This window comes from Neophocaena asiaeorientalis, unplaced genomic scaffold, assembly GCF_003031525.2.
Source record: "Neophocaena asiaeorientalis asiaeorientalis breed wild unplaced genomic scaffold, Neophocaena_asiaeorientalis_V1.1 scaffold30, whole genome shotgun sequence".
In the NCBI taxonomy this organism is placed as follows: domain Eukaryota; kingdom Metazoa; phylum Chordata; class Mammalia; order Artiodactyla; family Phocoenidae; genus Neophocaena; species Neophocaena asiaeorientalis.
The window spans coordinates 2883763-2895812 of NW_020174923.1; the positions used below are offsets into that span (position 1 = coordinate 2883763).

The window sequence follows — 12050 nt, forward strand, 5'->3', positions numbered from 1 at the left end:
CTTAAACTCTGGTTCTTGAGGTTGGTGTGTGGGGCGGGGGGAAACCTTTAGCCTCCATCTCTGTCTTCTGTTTACCAAGGGTTATTCAAGTGTGGATGCCGGTTCTTTGGAACTGCACTGCACGGGGTAAATGATCATTAAAGGCATGTTGAATAAAGGGGTGAGTGGCTGCTTAGCTATTTCTGGTTGCCTTGTCTCAGTTTTCATTGGCATCCCGTCTCAACTCTGACCTGCTAAGGTGTACACAGAGAACTCTGGTGAGAAGGGCTTCTGTGCATTGCTCAGACCAAGTCTGAAAACTTAGCTCCCAATAACCCTGTTGGTAAATATCTGAGTCACTTACAGGCATTGCTGAACATATTCCTGGCCCGGGAAATCTTCCTCCTTTGTATCCCAGCCCGAGTGAAAAGTGAGTCCGGGTGTGCTTGGGTGACCTTCTCCCCGTACTTTCTCCTGTGCTACAGAGGTGGAGCCATAAACTCAGGCTCAGCTGACCGGCCGTTGCCTGCTTTATAAGATGCCAAGGGCTGCCTATGTAGATTCCCAGGGTGGAACTGTAGGAACCAGCCAGTGTCAATGGTTAACCCAGGTTCTTGGTGTCTGGAGCTTTTCTTTCCTGTATTATTAACTAAAGAACATTTTTACCATTGCCCAGCTGTGAGCACCCAGCTCATAGATCCTCTATGGAGAGAGTGAACACAGGTAAGCATTGCTCTATTGTTGTCATTATTCAAAGTCATCCAGCCTGTGTTTTGCTCAAGCTGGCCTCTTTGATTAGGAAGCAGCAGTGCTTTGTATCCAGCAATGTAAACATCAGTGTTGAATGAAATGCAGTTAAGAGAATGTAATTTCCTATGCAAGGCCTTTAAGTAGGAGTCTGTGTGTCATATTCCTTGAGTTCTTTTGAAACTTTGGTCAAAAACAGTTTCAAATTGGTCTTGAGAGAGTTGACTGAAGAGATCTTACGTGCCGCTGTAGATGTAGATATCTAAAAGTGACTTCCTTCTATCCCATATTTAATACCAGATGGAGTATTCTATAACTTCTATCAAAAGCAAATCATGACATCTGTAGATATGCATACATTTATGAATATATGGCTTCAAGCTTTGGAATGTGTGTTTAAACATCCCCTAAAAAAACTTCAGGAAAAATAGGTTAATTTTTTCTAAGAATTGTATATACTTATATGAGAGAAAATAAAAACATCCATTTTTCTAGACTTATTTATTGATTTAATTTAATTTATTTTTATGCAGCAGGTTCTCACTAGTTATCTATTTTATACATACTAGTGTATCTGTGGGATGAATTGGGAGATTGGGACGGACATATATAGACTTATTTTAACATAGATTCGAAGTAGAGAATTTTCTCCTGTTGTGTTCATTGTAATTTCTCTAAGGCCTTTTTCTTGTCCATTAAACTCTTAGAACTGTTGTCTTTGAGTATCTATTCAGAAAATTATAGATTTATCAATTCTTGCTCTCTGGACGCCATGAATTCTTTAACATATAAAATCAAATTGTCGGGCTTCCCTGGTGGCACAGTGGTTGAGAATCCGCCTGCCAATTCAGGGCACTGGGTTCGAGCCCTGGTCCGGGAAGATCCCACACGCCACGGAGCAGCTAGGCCTGTGCGCCACAACTACTGAGCCTGCGCTCTAGAGCCCACGAGCCACAACTACTGAGCCGGTTCGCCTAGAGCCCATGCTCCGCGACAAGAGAAGCCACCGCGATGAGAAGCCCGCACACCACAATGAAGAGTAGCCGTCACTCAGTGCAACTAGGGGAAGCCTGTGCACAGCAACAAAGACCCAACGCAGCTGAAAATTAATTAATTAATTAATTTTTTAAAAATCTTTAAAAAAAAATCAAATTGTCTCCCTTGTTGCTGGATATAGGTGGTAAACCAGAACTTTTCTTATAAAGCTGATGGATTTTTGTCATTTGCATTATCCTCTTATACAGTCACAGGAACTGAAAGGTCATTAGGGAAATAAGACTGGAGTATTTGTGCTAAACACTAGCCTTACAGCTACAAGAGACAGACCCTTAAGAAGAAAACAATATATTAATGTACCTTTGCCACTTTACTTTGGAAACTGTGGACCAACCACTCTCTAAGTCAGATTTTAACCAACAAAGTGACTCGAAATGCCTAAGCCACAGCTGTTTTGTGGAATGCCATTTAAGAGTTCCTGAAATTAAGCCAAAAATAAGTTTAAAGGTGAACAGAGTCCAGAGTTCAATTCAATTCAAATCAGCAGAGAGAGAGAAACAGAGACAGACAGTGAGAGAACCAGAGTAACTGATAAATGTAACTCCTGCTTAAGTTTATTTTTAGAACGTGAGCACTGTGATAAAATCAAGGCATTAATCCCACACAAAACAAGACCACGACAACATTGGAAACTGGAAGAAAAGACTGAAGTGGAAGGGGCCCTCACGATGCTATTCTAATGCATTTTCCTAAATAAGTGCGTTTTTATTTGCAAAAGAACAAGAGTTTTAGAGGACACTGCAAAATCTGTTTTTTCCATCGTGCATGTGAACGGTGAGTCCACGTCAAGACTTGGATATAAAGGAGTTGAAAGTTAGAAAATAGCATAAGGTATAGTTTTGGGAAAAACAACAGATATATAAAGGGTATTTAGAATAAATATTTATAACCAAGACCACCCAAGGATTTGGTTGAATCATTTCTTTTTTGAATTTGTAAAACCCATCATTTAACCAACTGTTTAGATTTTGTCCCCTATGAATTTATCCTTGAGTTACTTCCTTGTTCTAGGAAAAGTGGCCTCAAATCTAACTTTAGGAATAGTGGATAGAAAATATCGTTATTTCAGGCATCACATAGGCTCTAAATATTTCTGTGGTAGCTTTTGGAGAAATAAGCATTATGTGCTTACTATGTTCTGGATGATTAAATACGATATTCACTGGATCTTCACTACAAGTTTGAAAGGAGCTATTATATTCATTTTATAGATGAAGATTAGGTTTTGCACTTTCTGGCTGTGTTTTCTGGGAAAGTCACGTAACTTCTTCAGGTCTAAGCTTCAAACTCAGTCTGGTGTGAATTCCACAACGCACGTGCTTCTCATTACCAGATGATAGCCTACCTTTTCTAACATTGTGATGCTAGGAGTTATTAGGCTTGATACAAACAGCAAAAGGGAAATGTCCCCGGAAGGTCTCACACATACGATCTTTGTCTGAGGATGTGGCTGAGAACACAGACGGGTGACCAATACCCTCTCTCTTGAACCGATGAGTGATGTTTTCTCCACAGATATCGGTTTCAACAAACCGATGGGATACCTATCGTCACGGCTCCATCACTCTATGGTAGCGGAAGACTTAACCCTGAAGAATCTACCCTGATTCTTTTTATAAGGTGATGGCCGACACTGCTCTTCTTGCCTAGGCATTTATGTCACATGGATAAAAGCAGTTCTTCCAGCATGGAGGACATTTTGCTCGTTGTTTTTCCTGCTAGTACCATTGTTTTGAATAATGGGAGACAACTAAGTTAGTGTTCTTAAGAAGGCAATGACCTACATTTTGTCTGTGAAAAAAGAAACTCTGGAATTCTGATTCTTTTTTTTTTTTTTTTCCCCCGCCACCATAGTCTCAAGCCCTTGACCTCTATAAGACACTAACGTGGAGTTGACGGGTCATCTGGTCATTTCCCTGATTTGATTGTTATTGCACTTAGCGAAAAAATCCACTTTTCTCTCATTTATTCACTGATTGATCCTCTCAACAAATATTTATTAAATATAAAACAGTCCTAAAGAAGGAGGGTTCAGTGGGCGATGATTTATTGCAATGAAACCATTTTCCTTAGGGAACTTAACATTAGTGAAGGAGGAAAAACAGATAATTTGTCATTGAGTTGATACAACACTTCATCTGTTTAACATATTTATTGATTGGCTACTGTGTGCCACGAAATAATTAGACATCAAAAATATATTGATGAAAAGAAAAAGACAAAAGTCCCTGCCTTCATAAATCTTGTATTTTGGTAGATGTTGACGGAGACTATCAATACGTAAAAGAAATTGCATGTCAAAGGTGATAAGTCTTTATGGAGGAAAACAGTAGGGGAAGAAATTAGGTGTGAGAGGTGGAGGAGTGAGAATATTGCATGAGTTATTTTAGAACAACAAACATCTGTTACCTCCGAGTTTGTGTTGGTCAGGAAGCCAGGCTTATCTGGGTCCTCTGGATCAGGGTCTGTCAGGCTGCAGACACAGAGTCCAGTGGGACCGCAGGCATCTCAAGCCTCGCCCGGGGGAGGATTCTTTTCCAAGCTTAATCACATGGTACTTGGCAGGGTTTGGCTCTTCTGGGGCGGTTGGATGGGGGGCTCAGTCTCTACTAGCTGTTGGCTAGAGACCTCCTTCAGTTCCTTGCCACTTGGGCCTCTCTATAAAACAGCGCCCAACATGGCAGCTGGTTTCCATTAGCTCCAGTGAGCAAACAGGCAGGACAGAGGGCAGAGTCTTTCTCTAGCCTAATCTTGGACGTGACATCCCCTCAGTTTGGCCATATTCTGTTGATTAGAAATGAGTCACTTGTTCCAGCCGGCCCTCAAGGAGGGGGAATTTCACAAAAGTATGAACCCCAGGAGGCAAGGATCACTGGGGACCATTGCCAAAGCTGCTTGACACAGGTTTACATGTTTAAATAGGATGGTCAGAGAGCGCTTCACTAAGTAGGTGACATTTGGTCGAAGTCCTGGAGGTGGTGAGGAATTGGGCAAGGTGGATACCTTGGAACAGAGCAGTTCAGGCAGATAGAACAGCCAGTGCAAAGCTCTGACGTGCTGGGCATATTCGAGAAACCACAAGGAGACCAGTGTGGCTGAAGCAGAGTTACAGAGGGAAGAGTAGTAGTGGATGAGGTCATCCTTGTGCCAGGATCTTTTTCCAAGATGGAGAGGATTCTGCAAGCTAAATATGTCTGAGATGTTTTTTTGAGATGTTAGAAAAGACCAGGGTAGGTATAGATTTGAATAGTTAGGAAAAATATTGTGTATGGCAGGCAGGTGATGGTGACGAAACAAAATAACAGAAGTGGGAAATGAGGGTAAATGAAGACCTGGCTCCCCCAGCTTGACCAATGGAAAGATACAAAGGTATCTTAACACCAAGACTGTGCTGAGGTTAATGACCTGCTACTCAACCAAATGAGACTTGGAAGGAACACACCAATCTCATCAACACAGAAACTCATGCCAGCTGTTGCCAACAGACAGGGAACTACAAAGCAAATGTAGATTTCTTGGGTGAAACACCATTAGAAGGCTTTCTCCAGATGCCTCTGTTCTGATTAGGGTGTACCCCTCTCTCAGATTTTAGCAAGTAATGACCAACAAGTCGCCCACTGGTCTTAGCATCTTCAAATGGTCACTTTGTTGGAAACCATGGGAGTAAAAGGACTCTAAACAAACAGTCCTTCTGAGATGTGTATTGTTTTAGTCCATCTGGGCTGCTATGCAAAAATACTATAGAATGGGTGGTTTAATCACAAACATTGATTTCTCACAGTTCTGGAGGCTGGAAGTCTAAGATCGAGGCGCTGGAACATTTGGTATCTGGTGAGACCCATTTCCTGGTTCATATAGGGCTGTCTTCTCAGTGTGTCCTCATATGGCAGAAGAGGCGAGAGAGCTCTCTGGGGTCTCTGAGGGCTCCACCCTCACCTTCCAAAGGCCCCACCTCCTAAATCCATCACATTGGGGGGTTGGGATTTCAATAGATGAATTTGGGGAGGATACAAACATTCAGTATGTAGCATCGATGAATGTCGAAGTCAACTCAGATCGGTTGTTTTCGGTTACAGTTTCTAGACCCAAGAGCTCAGCTTCAGGAAGAAAGAATGGCTTGTCTACACCCTGTAATGATTGCACTGGAGGATCCCTCTGCAGGGACATTTGCATCCTGCTTTCTTAGCTGGCCAGCCTCAGCAGACTTGGAGGAGAATTCTTTTTCTCATCTTTTTTAGGCCATACGTACCCTGGACTTTGTAGTTATTTAAACATAAGCAGTGGATGACTTTATTTTTTCTTATGGCTGCTCTTCAGTGAAAAAGATGGGATCGATTTTTTTTTCTTCCTGTCCCTCCAGGGTTTCTACTCTAAAATCAAGGATTCCGATGTATAATGTGTATAGCATTTTAAAGAGGCTTTTACTTTTAAAACGTTTTCTAGTTACATTGGCTCCACATTCACTGTCTTTCAGAAGTAGACCTGAAGCTGTCCACAGGTGCAAAGGAAAACTGAAAAAAGTCAGTCATCTAAGAAACAGCCCCAGAATAGATTTACCCAACAGTTCCACATAAAGAAGGTGATTTTTACCTTAACAATGTCCAGAAGTATCACCTCAAGTTCTGATTTTATGTAAGGTATGAGGATAGTTTTAAAGACTTCAAACGGTTACATGGCTTTAGATTATGTTCCATAAGATTTATTCTTTTAACTCAAAAAGAAGCATTCAGTTATTCTTTCTTTTTTTAAAGAAAAAAGTATGTTCCAGCACACATGACAAAAACATATTTCATCACAATGAATTTTCATTTTTCATTACACTCCATTTTAAATTAGAACCATGTTCCAATGCGATCAATAATCATTTACTGGGTCTGGTACCAAGATAACAAAGACCTGGTCCTTGCCCTCGGTCTGGCAGAAAAAGGCGGATCTGTAAATAATTAAGGGCAATTCAATGACCTAGTACCATGATAACATGAGATATGACGAACACACCAACGAATTGAGCTTTTTTTCACGAAGGCAATAAGGTGATAGATAAATCTGTGGCATGTTGCCCTTGTCCTGGGTATGCTTTTGGAATTCAGAACTTTCAGGCACTGAAATATTGTTTTTACTGTGAGCTCTTTTACGAGATTTTTTCTTGCCAGAAGCTTACTCTGACAGTTCCCTTAGAATTATTGTTTTCTTTCCCCTGTAGTTTGGTAACTGTATCAGGGTTATCCAGAGAAATAGAACCAATAGGATACATGTATATAGAGAGAAGGAGAGGTAGGAAGAGATTTAATATGAGGAATGGGTCATATGTTTGTGTGGGCTGGCAAGTCTGAAATCTGTAGGGTAGGCTGGCAATCTGGAAATTAAGAGTTAATATTGCAGTCTTGCGTCCAAAATGTGCAAAATTTGCAGGGTAGGCCAGTAGGCAGGAAACTCAGGTATGCTGCGGCCTTGAGGCAGAGCTGCTGCTTCTGGCTCCTTTGGGAAACCTCAGTCTTTGCTCATAATCCCTTCACCTGTTGGATGAGGCCCACACTCACTAGGGAGGGTCATCTATCAATACTTTACTTAAAATCTACAGATCTGGGGCTTCCCTGGTGGCGCAGTGGTTGGGAGTCCGCCTGCCGATGCAGGGGACGCGGGTTCGTGCCCCGGTACGGGAAGATCCCATATGCCGCGGAGCGGCTGGGCCCGTGAGCCATGGCCGCTGAGCCTGCGCGTCCGGAGCCTGTGCTCCGCAACGGGAGAGGCCACAACAGTGAGAGGCCCGCGTACCACAAAAAAAAAAAAAAAAAAAAAGTCTACAGATCGTAAATGTTCATCACATCTAACAAACATCTTCACAACAACATCCAGAATGGTGTTTGACCAAACAACCGGGCACCACGGCCTGGCCAGACTGATACGTAAAATAACCCACCCCAGGAACACAGGGCGTCTTCACTATGATTGTATTTTGCCATACCATTATTAGACATTCTAAGCTTGAAGCTTCAGTTTCTGTAAAAGAAATTAACTATATTTTACTCATTATATACACTTAAGATTCCATAAGATGGAGATGCCTAAAAATACCGTCGTTTTTGTATAGACGCATCCAGTAATTTAATACAGCATTTTCAGTGCTACAATTGTTTAATAAGGCAAACTGGACAGAGAGAAAATGATTTCTTTTAATTCAGGCAAAGAAAAAGACACCACAGTCCAGCCTTCTAATGGCATTGTCTCTTAGCTTCACTTTCCATACCATATATTTCAGCTACTATATATTCTCTCCTAGATTTTTGTGTAGTTTATATTTTTTCTTTTTTAAAAAATGTTATTGGCGTGTAGTTGATTTACAACGTTGTGTTAGTTTCAGGCGTGCAGCAAGTTATTCAGTCATACATATACACGTATCCATTCTTTTTCAGATTCTTTTCTCATATAGGTCGTCACAGTATATTGAGTGGAGTTCCCTGTGCTCTACACGGGGTCCTTGTTGGTTATTTATAGTAGTGTGTGTATGTTAATCCCAGGCTCCTGACTTATGCCTCCCCCCTACATTTCCCCTTTGGTAACCATAAGTCTGTTTTTTATATCTATAAGTCTGTTTCTGTTTTGTAAATAAGTTCATTTATGTCATTTTTAAAATTAGATTCCACGTATAAGTGGTATCATATGGTATTTGTCTTTCTCTTTCTGACTTAACTTCACTTAGTACGATAATCTCTAGGCCCATTCATACTGCTGCGAGTGGCATGTTTTCTTTCTTACGGCTGAGTATGTGTAGTTTATTTTTCATATGTATGAGGCCTGCCCCCCAATGACTGTGTTCACAGTGGTAGCAACATGCCAGGAGCTTTGAGAAGCCACAAGGTAAACGTGGTGTATCTGTTTGAAGCGTTAATTTAACTCAACAGTTTGGATGGAGAATAGATGAACTAAATCATTTAAGTGGTAAAGCAGGTTAAGTAATTATTTTTGTAATGCAGTATATATTTTAAAAAAAACTCATAAGACTGGAATATTTCGAGCTTGGGCCCAGTCCGATGTGTCATATTCTCAGATCTCCTAGGATTTGGGGTAGGGATAACGGTAATGTTCTCACTTCTCTTTTTTTTCAGATTTTTTTAATGGACAGTTTTGAGAAGCACTGTTAAAGAAGGATTTTTGTTAAATACATGGGATAGGTTAGTACTCGATTAGTTAAGGGGCTCTGCCCACATCCACCCCTCCCAAAGAGCTACTCACCCACAGACTTGGCAATCTTCTCACAACTATGTACTTATCTCATGTGAGACCGTCCCCAACAATAGCCATTCAGGACATGCTGTGTCTCTACTTTGGGAAAATAAGCCAAAGCAGCCTCAGGAAACAAGGCGCCTGGCCTAAGGGCTGGACCACAGAAGTGTTAGTAGATCTCTGACCCAGGGCTCTTCTGTGTGGGAGCCACTGCCTTGAGTCTGCTGAGCGAGAGCTTCATAAGACTCACCAACTTGCACTTACCTGAAAGATGCACCCAGCCTTCCTGACGAACCATGAGGTTATTAACTGACCTTTTAGTGTTCTTGTCGTGTACTGTTGAGTTCTGTTTATAGATGGCATGATAAAATCCTTCCCTGGACTTGCAACTGACGTTTGAGAAGGTGCCAGAGTCTCAGAGGCTGTGAGCTATGTACCAGGATTGTCACATCCAGCAGCTTGCTCCTTTGCTTCAGGTCAGAATTGAGTCAACTTGTGGGTGGTTAGAGAACACTCAAGGAGAAAGCAGTGTGGCTGATTCGAGCAAGTTAAGACTTATGAGTTACGCGTATTTAAATTTAGACTTTGTGGGAATGGAAGGTGGTTTCATTTCCTTAAGACTAAATTTTTATTTAGCTGTACCAGATACAGTATTGAGTTGGAGATAAGATTACGCCATTTACACCAGGAGTTTAAAGAAACACTCAGAGAAACAAAACTGAACGAAGCGAAATCACGAACAAGCAGACCCAAACAAAACCTAACGGAAGTAAAATACACTGTGATTCATGCTCACAACAGGAGCCAGGACCGTGTTTCCATGCCTCATGTTACTGTAGGCAGAATATGTCGTGTGTGCTTTTCCTGAACACTTGCGTCACCTCGTTCCTGTTCTTTACCGGCATAAAGGAGGGACGCTGTTTCTCCAGTTGCGCATGGAGTTGTGTGTGGGAAGAAAGTGGCTGTATTCATCATGTACAGAGTAATACCATGATAACGATATCGTGGACCCGGTTATTTTTGGCATCAAAATAATAGCGCTCAGTACTCACATCGCCACTCAGGAGACAGCATGTCGTGTCATCTTTTACACTTTGGTTTCACGACTTGAACAAATGGCATCTCTGTTCTTCTAAGTGTGTGCACAGTACCCGTGGCACTGGGCACTAGGGTAAAGATAACTCCCTCAGTTCCTTGCCAACGGGAAAGATAAAGCCTATCCAAAAAGGACATGGGCAGAAAAGTCAACTTTGCTGGGAAGTTGAGGGAAGCTTTACCGTGGAGGTAACACTGTGTTTCAGCTTGAAGAGAAAAGGAAAGTCTGCCTGATCTGCAAAGAACCGAACGTGTTTGGGAAAATGTGAGAAGTTCAGTGTGGCTGGAGTCTAGGGTGCTGGTGTAAGGACTGAGTCAGGGCGGTGACACCTGGGCTAAAGAAGTGGTGTGACCTAGCAGTACGTCACCTGGGAAGGCTTTTTGTAGGGTTTACCCTTCTCCCCCAAATCACACGCAACGCTAGTTCTAGGACTGAACTATTTGCCCATTCATGACCTGTGACTGATGCTGGGAAAGGAGAAGGATTTAATAGAAAGTGTAGAGAACAGAGAAGAGGCAGAAGAAGCTAATCCCTGGTGTTTTTCTGCTTTACAGAGGACTCCTTGATTCTCATGCAAGGTGGGCTTTTTCCAAGAACTCTTTCTAACGCAAATAACTTAATGATTGCTCATCGGGCTCTGTTTTCTTCCCAAGCTGTCCATTCGCCATGCTTTATTGTCCTAAACTGCGCGGATATTAACTTGGTGCCACTCTATTTAGGGAGCGCGTGGTCAGAATAGTTTTTTTCACACCTGAATGGAGCGCTTGAGATGGGATCAGGGATTCACCTGCAAAGACGCAGCTCCTCTGTATACCAAGGGATGACTAGATAGACTAAACGGGGCATCGTGGTGGAAAGAACACTGGGCTCAAAGTCAGCTACCTTCAGTCTTAGGGTCGTTATATATTTATTCTTATTGGACAGTAAGTAGTTCTCCCTTGTCAGTTTCCTCATCTATAAAATAAAAATATTCCCATCATTTATTTCTACATTCCTTCAACAAACACTTAATAGTGTATGTATATATTAAGTGTGTGCATGTTTGTATATATAAATAAATACATATACTATCTATAAAAATAAACCTATATTATATATATAGGAGAAAAAATATATATATATACACACATTCCTCTAGTGGCTCTGCTTTTCTAATCAAACCCTGGTAACCAACCCTATTAGGTATTTATATGTGTATATATATGACTTATGATACTATTTGACCTTATATAATGGGTGACACCTCTGGTGCTGCAGCCGGAAGCTGCAAGGCAGGCAGCGGGCAGCACAGGTGGACGTGAGGTAAAGGAGGACAGCAGGTGAGAACCGGCAAAGATTAGCCGGAAGCCACCAGGATGAAATGAAGCTCACGTTCATCTCTCACAGCCTTTGAGCTTCCAGTGAGATCATGGGGGTGTCCAGAGGGGAAGAGGCTGCCCCCCGCCATGTAACCCAGGAGCCGCAGGAGCTGAAGGAAGAAACCCAGTGGGAACCACGGGCTCACCTGCTGCTCTGTGCCAACACGTTAGCCGTGCCAACCTGTGTGAAGTCCCACAGTGCCTCGTGCCCTGTGCCGACCTTCCGGTGTAAAGAGAATACAGCTGTTGGTTTACTTCCGCCTTACAGATGTCGTGCAGAATGTCTCCCATGGCCCAGGCTAACCTGGAACTATGAAGGAAATGGAATTCTGGAACGTGTAGTCCCAGTTTAGCTAAACTGATACGATCCAAACCTACCACCCCTGACGCCTGCCATTCAGAATATAAAACAAATGATTGAAACACAGTTCCTGTCTCCAAAGAGCTAACTGTATGGTGGGAGAGAGTCTTCATCCAGTCCGATGTGTGTTATAATAGAACTACTTGGTGTGGTGGGACACAAGCTCAGAGTGAGAACAATACACGTGAACAAGCTTTGGAAGCGTTACGTTTTTAATGGCCTCGCAGTC

The 12050-nt window shown here is 42.1% G+C and overlaps 1 protein-coding gene across 1 annotated transcript in view; it reads left to right on the top strand.

The window, feature by feature from the left end:
* Nucleotides 1-581: 581 nt before the first annotated feature.
* The window catches only part of KCNJ16 (potassium inwardly rectifying channel subfamily J member 16), a 54225-nt gene continuing 42756 nt past the window's right edge, over nucleotides 582-12050 (top strand). Inside the window, exon 1 of the mRNA XM_024761134.1 lies at nucleotides 582-702. The gene's annotated coding sequence lies outside the window, so the exon portion shown is untranslated. The remainder of the gene's footprint in view (nucleotides 703-12050) is intronic.